This window comes from Chelon labrosus, assembly GCF_963514085.1.
Source record: "Chelon labrosus genome assembly, chromosome: 14".
Lineage (NCBI taxonomy): Eukaryota > Metazoa > Chordata > Actinopteri > Mugiliformes > Mugilidae > Chelon > Chelon labrosus.
In genome coordinates this window covers 21,470,467-21,489,486 of record NC_140347.1, presented here as the reverse complement: position 1 = coordinate 21,489,486, position 19,020 = coordinate 21,470,467, and the positions used below count along the sequence as shown (strand labels likewise).

Here is a 19,020-nt window from a genome sequence, read left to right as displayed (position 1 = left end):
AGAAGCAAGATGTTACTTTTAGGCATTATGCACATTCTTGTCACGTTCATCAGGTAATGCATTTCTCAAGAAAGCTCTCTTATTTGCTGCATTGCACTGCTATGATTCATCTTGTATTTTCCCTAAAATAAAAATTTGCCTCATGAGTTGCACCAAACATTCATCATCACATTTAATCACACATTTAGTGTAAACATGAAACAAACGTTCTCGTCTATCTGCATCAGTCAAGAAGCAGCTTCTGCAAATATGAGAACCAGTGAGTGCTGCAGAGAAGGCTACTTCAAGCAAGCATCCACACACACACGCACACACATCCACAATGCACTTCTCACAATAATTACAGCTATGATAATCCCATCATTCAGTTGAGATCATAAAATCCTATCTGCACGACCGTGGGTTTAGGTTTCGGATACAGCCTCCAGACAGACAGACTACTTATGATGGAACACTATTCCCCGCTAATGGTGCACATAAATCAAACTTAGTCTGATTTTACAGTTTTATATCACTCCACTGTTGCAAAGTGACTTCCTGAGTCCATTTTTTAGATCGACACGAAGAGTAAGGTGAGACAGCTCGAGACAGAAAGTGAGGGGAGGGGGCGCAGGGATGGATGGAAACGGTGAGAGAGCAAAAATAAAATTGCTTGGCTGAGGGAAAGTGAAGGAAGAAACAATGAAACAGGGGAGTTGTGTTTCCCTAAGATCCATGATGAAATAATTGACACTTTGTCTACTTCATCTTACATGGCTGCCTGTTTGGGTTTTGCTGAATCCATTAGAGACAAGGTCAAACTCATCGTCAGTTGTGTGATAAGTTTGACCTGGAACCAGCAACTAAAGGACACCCTGCTCATGCATCAACTTCCAGAAATTTCTGAAAAATCTCTGCCTCCATACCAAACAAACTCACCACTTTGGCTCTTGGTAACTATGTAATTACCTGCCAGCGAAACCATTTTGGACGTGTTATTCTGTTTCCTTTGTGTCCTCACAAACGAGTAATGACGGCCACGAGTGGAAGAAGAAACGGCACAAGCAGAGAAAACAGAGACGAGAAACAAAAACGGAGAGAGAGCACAAAGGCTGCGAGCCGGAAAGCTTCCGTTTGTTGTTTTGGATCAGGCAATGTGTAAACTTCAGGGAGCAGTGTTGTGGAGCTGGGAGAAAGGAAAGCTATATCAGGAGGGGGGGGGATCAGAATGAGAATTCTGAGAGAGAAACAAATGGAAAGTGGAGCGAGGCTGTGGGATGATGGGGTGCTGATTCCGGTCGTGGAGAAATTCACCCCTCGGCGTCAAACTCGTGTCTTTGCACAAAACACACAGACAAGAGGAAATAGTAGGGGAGGCAACAAAGGCCCTGTGAAAGCCCTCATCCATGCTCTGGGGGAATAAATAGAAGCCATTATTACCACTGAGACAGTGCAACATGGGGAGGCAAAAGAACACACACTAGAGGAACAAAAACTCCTCCATTTCTACTGATCTCATATATGTAATCTTAAAAAAAATTGCCAGCACAGAGAAGCCAGCTGATTGCATGAAAAAAATAAAAATGTTTTTTGAACAATGGTGCTGGACATCACAAGCGAAATGATTGTTCTGTAATTACTGAAGAAAAACAACAAGTGGCATGTCAGTTCCATCAACTCTGCCTGTGTCTTTTTTGAAAAGTCTTTCAGGTGATCAATGAAACACTTGCAAAAAGCCACAGTTGCAATATGAAGATGGGCTTTGACTGAAAACACAAGCTTGAGTATGAGCATATTCACATCCAAATTAGAGGAAGGATTACAACCCTTTACATTCCTTCGTTGTAACCGACTGAGCAAGGGAACATTAGATGTGGACAAACTTTTAGAGAGATAAAATGAGATAATAGTGAGCTCAGCAACATACGGTGGCATGGATGATCTCGTGATCCTTTCAGTGATATATAAAAACAACCCTCTTCACAACACCCAGACAAGTGAAGAACACTCTCCAGGACGTAGGCACATCATTCTCCTCTGTGCCATAAAGACAAGACTTCCTAAGGGGAAACACAGAGGGCTCACCACAATGTGCAAATCATTCAAAGGTCTCAAGAAATAAGAAAGGCATGTCTTAAAAAGTCAGACCACTTAGCTTTAATGTTTTGAATTGTATATTTGAATTGTAAGTATAACCCAAAAAGTGAGAGAATCAGTGGAGTGGGCCCTCTGTCACATCTTGCCTGAAGGGCCTGTGCATATGTCTGGTAGCATTTTACCATGCATGGTTAGACTGCTTACTTTGCAAGACTGCTAATGGTTTATAAATTGCTACTTCTTCTACTTTCCCAAAGCAAAGTCCCTTGATGTCGTATACATGTGTGCAGCCATTACACACAGTATACTGCACTCAACCTATTTGAGTCAGAAAGACTAAAAGTACAGAGACAACACCTGTGTAGCGTTCTGTGTAGACTTTGTAATACTTCAGATCAACTTCAGACACCTGATCTTGTCTGCTCTCACCTGAACCCAAGGTTGCCACGTCAACCCCCCCTGCATCTATCCAGCATGCTCGTATTAGGTTGACTATCTGAGGATCGCTGCTCAAATTGCAAAACAAGCTTACAGAGTTCAAAATGATCTTCATTTTGCCAGTCCCGATAAGACGCTCTAGCAAGAATTAAACAGACGTTTCAGCAGCACGGTAGTTTGTTTGTTTGTTTTTAAGGCACACCAGAAGAACAGCTCGGGGGATGGTAGTGTCAGTCACCACTTTGGGCCAGACTGAAATAGCTCAACAAATAATTAAAAGCTTCCACAGATATTATGGCTCCCAGATGACAGGTCCTACTGACTTCCATGTCAGCTGTTCTAGTGCCACCATGAGGTTAACATGTAATTTTAATTGAAATGTCTATTTGAGTATCTGGTGACAACATTTGGTATGAATATTCATGATCTTTCCAGGGTAATTACACATAACTATTCATCTAGGTCTGTCATAAGGTCAGTATTATAATTTGTCCAAACGTCATACTTGGCACAGTTTGTGTTCAGAACCAATCGGCAAACAACAAGGTGAACATGGTAAATATACCTGCTAAACATCAGCATGTTTGCTGAACATTAGCATTTAGCTTAGCCTAGCCTACAGAGTTAGCCAGGTCTAGTTTTTTCTATATTCCAATCATCTTTTATCATCAGAATACAAAAAGTAAAAAGCATTAGCACTGTATGATATGTTTATCATATTTGCATTAAATACAGAGATGTAATTACCAAGTTGCCATGGAGTTGTAAAAACCACCAATGCAACATTGCTGCTATGAATAATAGAGAGGGCAAATTGATATGATGTAATATTTGTGCACTTCAGCAATATTAAACCTGTGGTAAGTGTATACGGATCCATAAAAACCAGGGGAAATGTATTGCCTGTTGAGACATGTTCTGCACAGATCTGCGGCTTTTATATCGATCATATAGCAGGGTCATTTTCCCCTTTTTTCGCCGTAGTCATCAATATTCCATTCGTGCGCTGCCTCGCCCATGCACTGGGGGCTAGGGTTCGATTTCAAAATCCACTGGAAGCAATTAGCTCCTTCATTACCATCTCCCATTCTCTTCCGCCCTCCCTCGCCACACACACCCGGGCTGCCTGAGCTCTCTCTCCAGTCTGACCTCAAGGGCCTCCGAGCCGCCAGCGCTGTCACCTTACAGAGCTGTGGTCCACAACCTTCAGCCTCCTTAGGAGCGCTGCAGGATATCCAACTGGCCCTTATCGCCTTGAGAGAAGAAAAGGGCTCGCTACATGTAAAGGGAAATTAGATGATTTTAACGATAGGATTAGAGATCTGAGCTGATTATCACAGCAAAATACTGACTTAAGCTGGGGAGGCTACAGCTGCACAGCCAACAAAGCCTCACCGCACACGGAGGCTAGTCAGGCAAGGAGACTTCGCTGGTGAAGTGAGCACAATTTACGATGACATCCGACACATCAACTGCGTGTTTGCGCTACATTTTTCAGATTAACAAGCCTGGAGTTTGAAACCTAAACATAGAGAGCAACGCTCTGCTTTTAGCCATTGCTTTTTGTGGTGCACCCTCAGGAAGGGAGGCCATTCAAGGTTGCAGTGTCATGCCACAAAAATCCACGCCTCCTCTCTCTCTCTCTCTCTCTCTCTCTCTCTCTCTCTCTGTCTAGTCCACTTTGTTGTTTCCTTCTTTACCAAAGAGAAAATAGCATCACTTGATAATAACAATTAAATCAGTACGGTTAGCCTGATGCAGCCCAAAATGAACAAAGTGATTTGCTGCTTCTCGGGGAGGGGCTGTCGCCAACTGTGCTGCTTTGAGCTCAATGGTGAGCCATCACATGTCAAATGAATTTGGAACATCATGGATGATGTCTCTCTCTTCAAAGGCAGGCGGCACTGTCAGACAGGCTTATGTTAAAGGGAGATTTGGTAGAATGCGCCGTTGCATGGTAATATTTCCCTTGCCAATTACAACCAGTGTACTGTATGTAATTATTCAATTCAATCAGGGCACAAAAGTACTGACGTCAGCAGTAGCAAAAAAAAAAAAGCTGTGTATATGAGATTTCCTTCCAGATTTCTTTTCCCGTCAAAAAGTATACGCAAACTGCTCTGACTGCATCCTCTTCTGGACAGCTTTAATGATGTCACATGACATATCTAAGAGGTTAAAGGGAATTGTCACCCCGACACTTCTTTTCTCATCTCGTAATTCATGTAACCTTGTGAAGCCGTGGTGGACGACCTGTCTGAGACCGGCTTTGATGTCTGCAAGCGCAGGCTGAGCAGGGGAGGAGTGACAAAGAGGGAGGCTAAGGGAGAGATAAACATAAACAGAAGTGACAAAGAGGAAGCAAGACGAAAAGGAAGGGAGCGACAGGGGCAGGGGGGGGAAAGAGAAGGAAAAGTGACAGGGATAAAGGAGAGTTTGGGAGACAGAGAAACGGAGAGAGCAAGAACAGGAGAGTGAGAGTGGCAGATGGAGAGATGGAGAGACAGAGGTGCTTCCAGTGGCTCTCCAGAGAAACAAAATGACATTAAGTGTTGAGACAAGCAGTAAAATGGTCTCCCGCTGGCTTGTGACTCCTTATTACTGCACCTGATAACACAACAACAAATCCTAAACATCAATACTCACCAAATCCAACACATTCTCATAGTATTTTTTTTTTCTTTTTACAATCAAGCCAATTCCACAAGTGACTGACTTTTTAAATTAGTCTAAGAAATGTGATTTGATAGAGGCCCCCTGCTGAAAAGAAATACTGCATTTAGACTTCAGAAAGCTTCATTATTTATACAGCAGTACACACTCATTCCATTGCAATATTTACAAAGCACATGAATAAAGTAGACCCTTCTCAACTTCAAAACGCTCAAGCAATAGAAAGTGCTGCAGGGGGAAATGAGGCAGACTTAGAAGAATGCAGCATCTTGACTGCGACAGAGTATGACTCATTATAGACGACGGGCTAGCACTGTACGACACGGAGGAGAAACGGAGCGGTCAGCTTCCACACTATATGAGACACTCTTAGTCTGCAGCATTGTGATTACCCTCAATGGACCGCTAATTTTATTAATAGACTTGCACAGAGAGCGGGTCAGCAGGTTTAATTTAGTGCCTCTCTCTTCTTATTAGCTGATGGCGCGCATAGGCTAAACTCTGTCAACTTGTTGTAGAGACCGTGTGAGAGCATGGATTGTATGTAAAGACAAATGGATCGCCTGTGACGTCGCCAACAGGATTCTTGAAGAGCAGTTTTGAAGCTCAGTGTGGTGGACCACACCGTCGCCTTCTTTCACGATTCTGGCAAACTCAGGGCCAATCAAAAAGTCGGCAAAGGGTTTAAGTGTCAGTCAAAGTGACCACTCCAAGATTTATTCAGAACTTTAAGGGTGGATATATTTAAAAAAGTAAGAAGGAATTAGCTATAGAGATCAAGAAAAAGTATTTCCACCGGGCTGTAAACATGTTTACTTCTGCTACAAAGTTGGGAATTTTAACATGAAGGTCTTTGGGGATTGACTCTGAAGGGGTTCAGAGTTCTCTGTGGGGTTCTCTAATGTCTAAAAATTTTAAATGTCAGTTTTCCAGTTTCCTGTTAATGGGAGCATGATGTGATACTGATGTCTGTGTGTGATTTTTTTTCATCCATTTTCAAAAAACTTTGCTTGCCTCTATTCTGTAAGTTTGTTCTAAAATAACACTCAGACGCAGCAGAAAATAAAACCTTCTAGAAATGCCATGAAGCTGCTTGCAGTGGCATACGCAAGAGAGGAACGGAAAAGCATTTCACTGTAAACAGTCCACCCGGAGAAAATGATCTAAAAATATTTGGAAAACTTACGACAGGTGAATGGAATTTTCTAATTTATCTGCATTACTGTGGACATGGCTGGAGGCTTCCTTCCGGCCACTGGCTATGACAAGCCAGTCACTGTCACCTTCAGCGTGTTATCCAGCGTGTGTGCCGGAGTGAGTGTGCACGCGTGCCGCTGAGGCCCCTTATTGGCTGCTGATGGTGGAGTCTCCATGGAGTGAGCGATGAGGTTTGGAGTGACAGAAGGGGGGGGGGGCTGGTGTGAATGGCGGGAATGAGCGATGGAGGGATGGAGGGTGTCTGAAGAATGGGGGCAGGCGCCTGAGGTCCAATCCCATCAACTGAGGCAATTGTGCGGAGCGAATGCTGGAGTGAGGAGGTGGGGGTTGAGGATGAGTTTGCAAAGAGGAGAGATGGAGAGATGTGGGGACTGCATTCACTGTACAATTAAGGGTGATGTTTGGATCAGCCTTCCACTATTAGGTAGAATTTCAACAACACATATTTAAATGTGGCATTAATTGCAGAAAAAGAAATCTTGATTTTTATTCATAGTATCTAAAATATGTAAAAATACAAACGGCTCAACAATGTAAATATAAGAGTGGAATCACCATAATGCAGTCAGTAAACATCTGCTGCGTGATTAGAGTACAAAATGTATCGGCTAATTTATTGTTTATTGTCGTTCAATTTTTCCCTCACTCTAATTTTATTCTCTGTTGCAAGGCACTCATCCATGACTGCTCTCACTGAGAATACTACAGAATGTGGGCTTATTGCTTTTTATTTCTCCAATTTACTTGTAAACCACATCATTTGAGAACTTTCCACACAAAGCTACAAATCGCGGCAGTCTGATTAAAACCAGCGGAACACGAAGCCAAACACATTTAATGTTTCAGCATCATCAGCCGTTTAAAGTATTTCATAAATATTGGCGGTAGATCACATTTTGAGTGGGGTTTCCTTTCTTAAATGGCTATAACTGTGAGATTTCTATATTATGGAGTCATCCACAGCCTGTATTAGTTCCTGCAACAATCAAACGATCTTTTGACAGTGTGTCTCCTGAATGCAGAGTATTGCATCAGCCTGACAGCTGCCATCCCGAGCCAAAATGAAAAGTGACGGCAGCGAGCACTGCGTTGGTTTCATATTCTCCACCATTCGGCAGCGTCTTGATGGACTTGCATCACTCTGCATCTGTGTGGGTTCGTGAGTCATTTGTTTTCATTGTCTGTCTGACACATTATATGTTTAACTATAAAATGGGCTTTTCCTGTTTCATCATTAAATTACTTTATGCTACAAACTATGGATGCATGTGTGTGCTATATTGTATAATTTACTGTGAGCATTTCCTGAATAGTAAACCTGTCACTAGTTAGTGTTTCTTGAATGTACATGTGCAAGTGCATGTATATAGACATGCATCTTTGCACATGTGTGAACATGCACAGTGTTTGTATCTGAGTGGAGTCTTGCACCATGGAAGAGAGTTGTGGGCTGGTGAGGCCTTCCCTGGAGCCTGTCAATCATCCAGAGCGACGTTGCCTTATTGGCTATTATCTCTGCTGTCAGAAACCTGGCCGTGCCTCCACCTCAACTCATCAGTCTCTGTCAGCTCACAAACTGACTGTGGATAGAGCCATGGAGCTCCGTGCTACTGTTATCATTACGTTTGGTGACACAATGTATGCTACTTCCACTCAGGACTCCATCAACAAATATCAGCTGTTGTTTTTAAACCGCTGCCATTAAGTAAATATTTTATTTCTATAATGAGAGGACCACTTATGTTGAAAGCTATTCCAAGTTATTTTTACAATCTACTTCACCCTTGAGACTGACGTACAGTAGCTCCTGTGTGCTATATTGCTGCACTCCGCCCACACATGCAGAAAGTGCAACTAGAAAACACTATCAACATGTTCCTTTAACACATTCAAACCACACTGCAGTGTCACACATATTTAAAGGCTACAACTGATTCACTTTTTAATTTGGCACGACAAGAATATATATTTTAATGTTCAACTAGCTTTATTCAATTGAATGGCCATTCCATTAATGACACGCGCTGCATTTGGCTTCTTATGTAGAAATGTCTGTATATCCCTCAGCTTAATTGAGCATTTTTAATTACGGATCCATGGATTCCTCAGTTTATTTGCTGCTTATGTTGACACAGTTTCTATATTTGGAATGTCACATGGGAAATATGAGAGCCAATATAAAATTAACACTCGTAATTTCCACTTTCTTTTCCATCAGTCCTTTCTTCCAGAGCCTCCCACGTCTATTTCAGTCAAGATAACGTGCCATTGTAAGCTGTAACATTTATGCTACTTAAAGTAAACTGAACACGCCATAAGATTAGAGCTTATTGACATTTTGTATATCATTTCTCTTTTTTTTTTTTATCTTTTCACCTTTCAGCTCTACAGTGATGTTATATTAAACAGAGTCAACTGTAATGACAGTAAAAATTAGGCTACGTTTGGGACCAGTTAAGTGAGCACTTTAGCAGCTGCTATACAGCCACCAGATGACATGTTTGTTCTTTACTAAATAGTTTTTAAATAACATTATTCGCATTTTACCTGTTTAAAATCAAGCGATAAAATTCCTAGTAGAAATCATAAACTAATGAGAGAGAGAGAGAGAGAGATTGAGAGAGGCAAAGTCCCTCTCCAGCACTTGAAACAGATTAGCACACATTCCTAGTCGAAGCTGAGGCCATCTAATATTTATTACCTCTATAACCTACTCTCCTGTGGACTGCCAGAACATTTAGCCGCATGCAGGGAGGTGAGGGGTTAAAAGGGGAACAGCGGTGCCATAAAAGGGACAATGAAATAAACATGACTCACTGTGAAAGAGCCCTCAAAGCCAATATAATCTAGATGGCGGAGAAGAGCAGGGTGCCAAAGGCAGTTAATGACAAGCGCCCTCCTCGGGCTCCTACGGTGACCTCTTCTCAACACTCACACTCAGCGCTGTTTTAAGAAGGAGGTCAACAGCAATTTGGTCACATTATGGTCTGCTTAGACGCTGGAATCAGTTCTCATTCCAAGACGTCCGAATAAAACGACTACGATGAAATAATATCTCTTCTCATGCACAGGGTGCAATAATTATTTCTTGGAAAGCGGAAGAAAGCCAGGAAGAAAGCTGCAGACAACTAAAGGGAACATATTCAACACTTAGCTTTACAAAATGAAGAAAAAACACACTTCTGTAGCTTTAAATCCAGCTAGAACCAGTTGTAGCCTGTAGCCAAAACAATATGTGACTCTGTGTGTGTATGCGTGTGCGCGTTAGTGAGTGCAAGCATTTGCAGCGATGTGCTCCTTCAAGAGATAAGAGCAACAATGGATTACTCTCACCTTTCTCGGGCTCCTCCTTTTAACCTTTAGCTACAGGGATGATTGCAAACTTTACACATGCAAGTAAATAAGATACAACACTGTGATGTTAAAGGGTATGTGTACAGTATATGTGTCAGAACACAAGATCATGCACATCCTTCATCGTGTGGAAGAAACCTTGCTGCTAGATGCCTGGCCACTGTGTGCCCACTTTTTCACTCTGAATCACTCCGAATCACTCTGTCCTCTTCCTTCCCATGTACATTTTCTTCAAATGTGTGTATCAGGGAATGGGGAAGATTTTAAGCCTCATTTTTTGCTTCCCAAGCTCGACTTGGCTGAGCAAAATAAGCACTTCCATTCCGCAGCCTCCTTTCAGACGTCTAAAATTAGTAGAGGGGATCAGCGGGCTCTTCAAGGAGAAGCAGCTACTGTCTGACACGTCCGCAAGCTCATGGAACCTGGACTATCAGCTTCCCTTGCGTTCGCTTAACAGCATGTTTATAATAGATGCTGTAATCTTTATGTTCCTGCATGTGCACATGCAATATGAAGGAATGTGTGTGGGTGGTTTATGAAAAACAAATGCCAGCTGTGGCTAGGCTGTGTCCAAATCCTGTTTGGCTGCAATCAAATAAACTGATTTTGACATGCGTAGGTAAATACAGAATTACTGTCATTGAGGAAAGTGGTATTTACTATTGGTGGAGCAGGGTCGGCCCACACTTACTATAACTATGCTAATCCAAGCTTGTTAGATCAGCACCACTGACTGTCTGGCCGTTTGATGAATGTAAATGTTTCAGCTTTTACTCGTACTGCAGCTGCAGAAACAAGCACACACCTTGGCACAAAACACAGGATGGTGCCCGGGAAAAATAACTCTAAGCGTCAATGTGTCTTCAACCAGAATGAAGTAGAAATTACACATACACTCACGTACAAGCTTGTGTGCATCCATTTATAATTGAAAATGCACATGAAAATTTTAAAGATATGTACATACATAGGCATATATGACCAAGGATGGCTGTAAATGTCCTGTGAAACCTCACGCACGCACTGCCAGCTGCAGTCTAGCTTCGAAGTCAATAACATTATCCCCTCTCCATCTCAGCGACGGTTACTAGTCTGGAGAACCAAACGGCTCTCTTCAATGACACTCCAGAGATGAAGGGATAAATCACTACACTGAAAGGATGAGTGTTCATAGAGGGGAGAGAGAATCGGAATAAGAATCACAAAGAGAAAAGGAAAAAAATACTCTCAGACTAAGTCAGAGAGGTATAACATTTTTTTTTAAAGTACTGAAGATGAGAAGACAAGTCGTTTTGAACACAAGGACTTATGCTCAGCCTCACAAATCGGCCTCTTTCGCAGTGTCCTACCGCTGAGTCTCTCTCTCTCTTCTTTTTTCCCCTCTGTCACACTCACTCTCCATCTTCCTCCCCTTTGCTTTATCAAAAAGAGAAAAGGTGCTTTATTTGGCCTGATACTCTAAAAGCATCCCCCTTTGACCCCCCCCTCGCCAAATCTCCTCTCCTTTTCACCCTGCTCTCTCCCACGGGACCCTTCAAAACACGAGGAGAGAGGAACAAACGCCAGAAGGCTCACTGCTCGTTGGATAACACACAAGTGAACACCTCATGGACTCCTGTGCCCTAAATCCGCTGTGCTAAGGACATCACATCAACAACTTCAGGCTGGTTCCAGAGATTTCGAAAAGGAGCGAGTCTGCATATTAAAATTGTTGCACGTTTTAACATCCTTGGGTTTTAGAGTGTAACTTAGACTCACAAGCCTAAATATAAAGTGTTATAAAGCTGAACTGAAATTAAAATTAATTTTTGCGATTATAACCGTTTATTCTTGTTGCGAGTTTTTACTTGCGTGCTAAAGTGTACAGACAAACTATGTAATTTGTTGATGCTGTTTCATTTTCTGATCTGATATCCCTCTTTTTATCAGCAGCTTCTAAAACCATTACAAATCACAGTTGGAAAAATAAATCGGTTTCATGATGGGATAAGGCTGAGTTGGGTGTACGCACAAGAACGCCTTAGCTAGGCTCGGGTAAAGACTGATAAAAAGGTACTTGATTAAGGTTGGAAAGCCACCGCGGCTCATATTAAAATGATAATTTGGTTAAGGGTACGGGGCCTTCGTCTCCCCCGGTTTCAATAATGTCATGTGGACATTATTATGTAATGATTGTGGTCAGGCTTTTACAAAAAGCAGCACTATTTGGTCTACCAAATAGCAATTTTAAATCAAAATGTCATCTGATGTTTTGTTTACCCATTGGTCCACCTCAACCTCTGCCAGTGCAGACTTTGTTTCTTTATAATGATGTCGCTGTATTAATATCTATGGCTTCTAGAGAGGTTTGTTACAAGTTTGGAACGAGTGAATGTTACATAAAATGTTACTGTCGGATTTGCTGAGACTGAAGCCAAAAGCAAAACGAAACAAAACAATCTCAAATGTGCTCTTAGTACTAAATGTTAGTTGGTGTCCAAATCCATGTATTTCTGTTTATTTCATTAGTGCAAATAGTTTTTAAAAAAATCGTCTTTATTGGCAATGTATATACTATATGTACACATAATGTACAATGAATCGGTTCTCTGCTTATAAGGCATCAATTTGTACACACAGAGAGTAGTACACACACTTGGGGCAGTGGGCAGTACAGTGTGTACAAAGAAGTCATGGTGTTGGCTTTAGGTGAGACTGTCCAGCACACAGAGCAACGAGCTGATGCAGTCAGTGCTATAGGCTCAACTTCATCTCAAAAACATTTTATTTTCTTGTGAAAAATGTAAAAAAAAATAGGCCGGCAACTGAAAAGAATTCTATGACAGGAAATGTCCAGATAGCAGTGAAGGCTTTATCCTGGTCTCATTCCTCTCAATTTAAAAACTCATGCAACAGTCGTATATATGTATGTGTGTCTAAGTGGATGCCAATTCCTGTGGGACAGCTGGCTGTGTGGTGGAGTGGTCAGCTCCATCCTGCGGGCTATCACTCTAAATGTCTATTTCTGGAATCTACATGACAGTCTGTGTCTGCGCACATGTGTTTGACCAGTTAGAGCTGGTGTGGAGTGGGACTCTTGCGCTGCACCAGAGGCTGCTCCAGATGGATAAGGGGCTGAAGTCTAGGTGGGCTAGGTTTGTGTGGTGGAGGCTAAAAATGAGGCATGGTGACTGGATTTATAGCATGGGTAGAAAGCTTTACAGTCATTTCCACTTAAATGCTTTCGAGCCTTTCAAACCACCTCCTCCATTTCACAGATTTTTAATTGACCGCCGTTCCACAAAAGCCACGTGGTTGGAGAGCGCTGAGAAAATAAACACACACACACACACAAAAGCATACTTACATTACACGGGTGAGTGGATAACAATGGTGATGATGATGATGATGATGGCGATGGCTATGACGGCTTATTTAAATGTCTCTGTGGAGTTACGTGAGAGAGTCAGTGAAGAGGAGCTAATTTACACTGGCCAAGGAAGAGGAGAACAGAAAACAGTAGGAACAAAGAGACATAGCAATAAAGTGCTGTTGCTAAATCTCCGTGGAGCCATCTAGATTATTCCGAAGAGCTCATGAAATCACCATTAGATGAACACTGGGCTTAGTGATGCATATTTATAGCACATTTGTATATCAGTGCGTTCTTTGGTATTTGTCGAACACTTTGTCCAGCGCGTGCTACATCTGAAACATTAATGAGCAGCGGAGTGATGAGAAGAGGGAAATTTGCTGAAATGCCGTAATGAGCACGGTTGATTTGTAATTATTCATAGTGACACATTTAATCTGATGTGGTTGAGGAGTCAGGAGGCTGTGGCTCCTCAGTGGAAGCTGCTGTTACTCAAGTGGGCAAAGCTATCTCTACTTCAGCTTCAATTTTCCCCTGAACTGCACAGAGACAAACAATTTGCAAATTCGCAGAGTTGAAACATATCGTAGCAAATATTTTTTGCTTGCGTCACACTGGACTCACAATCCAGAGGACAGCTTAGACCCTGAACTGGGACATGACAGGGACAGACAGCGCGGTTACAGACTGTGGTCTTTCTCTCGTCTCTGGGGGTTTGGAACCAAAATGACTAAATTTGTCGTTCATACACGACCAGACACACATAAATAAACCTCAGATGGACACGCTCACAAACCACAACTAGGTGACAGCACCAGAAGAGACAGTTGCTGGTAGATAGTAGGAGACGATTAAGTAAAAACTCCAGAGGTTGATTTTGGACTGCACAGTGGAGGACATGAAGGTCAAAACGCAGCATAAACGCTCAAAAACTTATTACACCGTAAATTTAGACCGGTAATTCATAAAAGATGACCTCAAACCAGGCAATGGCTGGGCATAACGAATGAGGAATACCGAGGTCGAAGGCTTTGGAAGACGTCTCAGCGTGAGCAGAATGTATGAGCGAGTGCTTGTGTGTGTGTGTGTTTGTGAGCGTACGCGTATATGAATGGAGCTCTTTTATAGAACTTTCAGTTTCAATTTATGATCCATTAACTTGTAATAAGTGCCATACGTTCCCTCCTGCCTCGAGAATCAACAGCGAGGGGAGTGATGAGGAGAAGGGAAAGGGCATTTAGAAGTCGGCCACACAGCTACACAATGCAGCGATTAGTGTGGTTCCAGCATATGATGTGGCATTTAACAGACGCCTACATAAGTGTAGCGCCAAGGAGGTTCATGCAGCAGTCACATCACGCTGGATTCATGGTCAACCCTCCCCTCTGGACTTGTGCAGCTTTGATGTTTCAGTGCAATATTATTTCCATCTGTACAAGGATTGGGGGGCCTTTTGGACAGCGCTCACCCAACTAGAGCCATGCGGTTGCAACTGTTTTTCACAAAATGATAGGAGTTTTTCTTCCCGTGTTTTGAGTTTTCAGTGACTCAATGAGTTACTCAGCAGAGTGACATGTTAGTAACTCTAGTTCCAAGATCACAGCCACGGACAATCCCGCAGTGTCTCTGCAGCTCACCTCCTCCATGCTCAGCAACAACCCTAATTGAGAAATTGTCCTCTAAAATGGGCACGCATTCGACTGCCACTCACCATCCAGGCTGCAGAAAGTGTCAGCCAGATTTTCTGCTAAAGTTTCTTGGGTACAGACAGAGGACAAGTAGTTTTTTGACAATCATTTTTGCTGTATTTCTTTCGCAAGACAATTCTGAAGAGCTGCCCGGTCAACTGCGACCAAAGTTCAACATTAGGGCCACTGAGACGACAAAAACAGCAGTGGTAGTAACAGCCAGTAGCCAAGTTTGGCTATGTAGAAATCCAGGTTCAAGAAGAGTTGTCTGTGTGATCAAAAATGAGTGAACCTAACGGCACAAATCAGCTTCAAAGAGTTTTTGTGCAGAGAGAGGGAAAGATACTATAGGGCAGTAGGTCAACTGTGTTTTATGGGATGTATCTGCATAGTTTTAGAGGGTCTGACTGGCTTAACACATGCTAATGTCACTGTGCTGAGATGACGTTAAAAGGTCAACTCTGCGAGCTTGGAACCGGGAACTCAGAGAACAAAAATACACGAAAATGCATCAGAGTTGAACATGCGTGTTTGTTTACACACATGCGTGCGTGTCCAGGGGTCTCTGAATTTCCTTGTCATCGTTCATTGCAGGAATTGTATGTCACAGAAAAATGGTCTCATTTCTCGCTGCCCTTCCTCTCAAAAGACTGTCAAACACTCCTGCTCTTACAGAATCATTACCTGGAAACAGCGGGGCTCAAAATAAAATGGCTGCTGTTGAAAATGTCAAAGACCGTGTAGTAATTGGCACACATTCTTGCACAGCACGGGAAAGATGAGGAGGGTCTTATTCTGGGCTAAAGAGAAATTAACCGCATTTTTTTGAGCAAACACACACACTGTAATAAAAAAAAAAATGGTGTCAAGAAAAGAAAAGCAAAGAGTGAAAAAACAAATACTGGCTAAATCAACAACTTGGGAGCAATGAATATTCCCGTTAGTCCCCGAGGGCAATACCACAATCTGCATACAGGAGTCTTTTTCTCTCGCTCCCCTCTTTTCTTCTGCAGCTTGACTTCAAAGGCTAACGCTTTTGCAGAATCCGAGTCAGGTCGGAGGGGGAGCGGAGGGGGAGCGAAGGGGTGCGTAAAAGCGCACAATATGCTGAGCACATGCCACACCGCACATCTCCCACTCTTTTATGTGTTAATCACCATCAGCGCGGCAGCGGTTGGGAGACAAACGAGAATGTAATGAAGATTTAGGTCGTGGGAAGTGACTGGAGCAACAGCCACCGCCAACCCCTCACCCCCACCAAGACTTCCTGACATCTGCCTGCTCCATATTTTGCATTCACTTGCGCTACTATCTCCGAATGTTGCGAGCATATGCCACATAAAAGGGAAACATCCTGACCTTTCAAGCTCAGTCATAAAATGTGTCGACGGCTGTGAACTGGGCACCTCCCTGATAGTATCAACTAGTGAGGAATTTAAACATCTGCCAGCAATTGCCGGTAGGCTGAGCCAGTTCATTACCCGAAATGGATGCGGCCTCATTTAAATCATGAGGAAAAGGAGCCTGTGATGTCTATAAGGTGTCTCCTGGGAGAGAGGAGGAAGAAGGGGAAAGAGACCGAGAAAAGTCCTTCCAGAAAGAGCCCAGACTTTGATATACAGTAGCAGGCCTTTCTCTTTAAAAAATAAATAAATAAAAAAAGTCGGGCAGACAGAGAGCTCTATCAGGGCCAAGCCACACATCTATCAGGAAAAGGCACTAAGGCTACTGGGGATAAAGCATGGAGGCATGAAGAGAGGCTATTTCCATGGGGAGTCCTTGGAGAGGCCAGACCCAACCTGCTACTGAAGCCTAGCAATGAGAGGTCTCTCTGGGGGCCTGCAGAGGATAAGAGGCCCCGGCGGAAGAACTCTCACGTCAGCACTTCAATCACGCCTAATCCCTGCTTAGTACACCCACTGTTATGGCAAGGAGAGAGAGAGGGAGGGAGAGAGAGAGAGAGATAGAGAGAGAGAGAGAGAGAGAGAGAGAGAGAGAGGAGAGTAGGGGGAGTGAGAATGATGAGAAGGAAAGCTAAGAGAAAGAAAGATGAAGAGAAACAGAGGGAAGATAAAAGCTATAAGAAAGGAAAAAAGATTACGACAAGGCAGGAGATGAAGGAAAAATTGCCAGAGGAACCATCAAAGGTGAGCTAGTGGAAGCAGCGTGTGAAACCAAGTGGCAACGCGAACTTGGGTGTGTTTAAAAAATTCCGAGCAGCCTCTGCCGACACATGCATTTTTCATTTGTCTTTTATTTTGCAATTTCAAACTCCTATCCAGGTCAGGAGAAATCAGAGCAAACAGAAATGATGCATGAAATATTAATTATCGTGACTGCGCATATGTTTGCACAAGAAAAAAAAAAAGAAAGAAAAATCTCGCAACTGATTGTGAAATTAAAACTTCAAAGAACACTACATCTCCAACATTTATTTTCAGTTAAAACGATACGACGGCACGATGGCCCTCAGTTTATATTCATCTCATCAAATTACAACATGGCGCTCTGGGTCCGTTTTAAGCAGGGTGAAAGAGGATATGCTTGGCTGTCTCCTACAAAGAAAGTCCCTGCCACACCACCAGAAATATAACCAGAAAACCAAGTGTTCCACTTGTCAGACAAATTACATGTTCCCACTGCACGGGTCTTCTTCTGAGACTAGTCGTGGTGTTCAGCGGCGGATAGGATTATGTGAAAAATGTGATAAAAAGTGTGTGATGAAAAGTGATAAAAATCTCTGTACAACAAAAAGTAGCACACAGCTGCAGAGACTTGTAAAATCCATTTTCAAATACCAGCCCTATGTTTTACTTTGTAAATCTGGAGATGGTGGGAAGACGTCAGAAGACACAGGGCGACAATAGAGGGAGAGATGGCTAGAAATCTGCTCTGTTGACTTGCAATTACTCCGCCGAGACGGCGAGGGACACCAGAAAACCTAATCTGATGAACGCTGTGCATATATGCGGTATGTGTGCGGACGTTAAACTGCATGGTTATATTTGTGCATCTACATGCATGTGTCTGAACGGAGTGATGGAGTGGTGAGAGGGGAGAGAAAAGAGGGATGGAGATGAAGCAGATGGACGAGGGGAGATCAGTGAAAGAGGATTACGGCACGTCAAACCATCATTGCACTCATAAAATCAGTCCACCCACATTGCTACAGAGGCTCCAGAGCCAATGTAGAGCAGGGATAATTTAAGGCCCACAGTCTATCTCCCGCTCTTACGCCATATAGTAAAGTACCGCTGAGATGGAATGGACAGAAGAGACACTTTAAATTAAGCGAAGGGATTCTACAAGAAAGGGTGATTGAGTGTGTGTTGAGTTAAATTGTTCAGGGTAATTGTGCAGGGAAGCTGTGAGGGGATTTCTAGGTAAGAGGTCAAAGGCTATGTACGGTATGTGTGACTAAGCTGCAAAGACGGAAATAAAGACTGAACATAAGCATTGCTTTTGCATCTGATCTTCACCGACTTCTACAGCATAACATGTTGATATGTGTGTAACTGTACATTCATTTAAAGAAAATCAGAGCTGCTTGACAGTTTACAAGAGATGCTTCTTTTCTGTGCTCTTTTACTCTCCCACAAGTTTCCTAGGGTTAGATTTCCTGCAGCAGACACTTACAGTGCACAAACACATACTCTGAGGTGATTTCAGCTGTAACAGAAGAAATGTGTAATATAGGCTTCCTATAAAATGTCAATTCTAGTTACCAATACTAGTCCTACAGAGGATGTCACATGGCTAACTACATTATTACACAACCGTATGTGTGACAAATCCTCTCTGCTACATGAATGTGATAAAGCCACTGCAGATTATGAACAAAAGTGTCCAAAATATAGGCTTATGCTCCTCTGTATTATTATTTTTTTCTTTAATTTATTAATATTTTCTCAAATCAAATCTAACCTTGGCCAATAAATAAATAAATAAATAAAATCACATTTGACCTTGGAGAGTAATTTCTTGTGTCCAACATTCACAGCATGTTGCTGAGAAGCAAAAGGGTAATTTCAGCACCATGGTCAGCGACAGAAATGACTACAATAATGTTCTTTCTCTGACCAGACTACTGAGTATTTCAGCACCATGGACAGAGCATCACTCAGCCTGTTCCACATGGATTATTCAAGACACACTGCAGCTGCAGCATAGCCTGGAAGCCAGGCCAACTTCCCCACCTACTAATTTTTTGTCCCGGGGAAG

General features: G+C 42.6%; 1 protein-coding gene across 1 annotated transcript in view; it reads right to left on the bottom strand.

The window, feature by feature from the left end:
- The window catches only part of nrxn3b (neurexin 3b), a gene marked incomplete at its 5' end in the record, with an annotated part of 269,437 nt that overhangs the window by 210,254 nt on the left and 40,163 nt on the right, over positions 1-19,020 (bottom strand). The window lies entirely within an intron of this gene.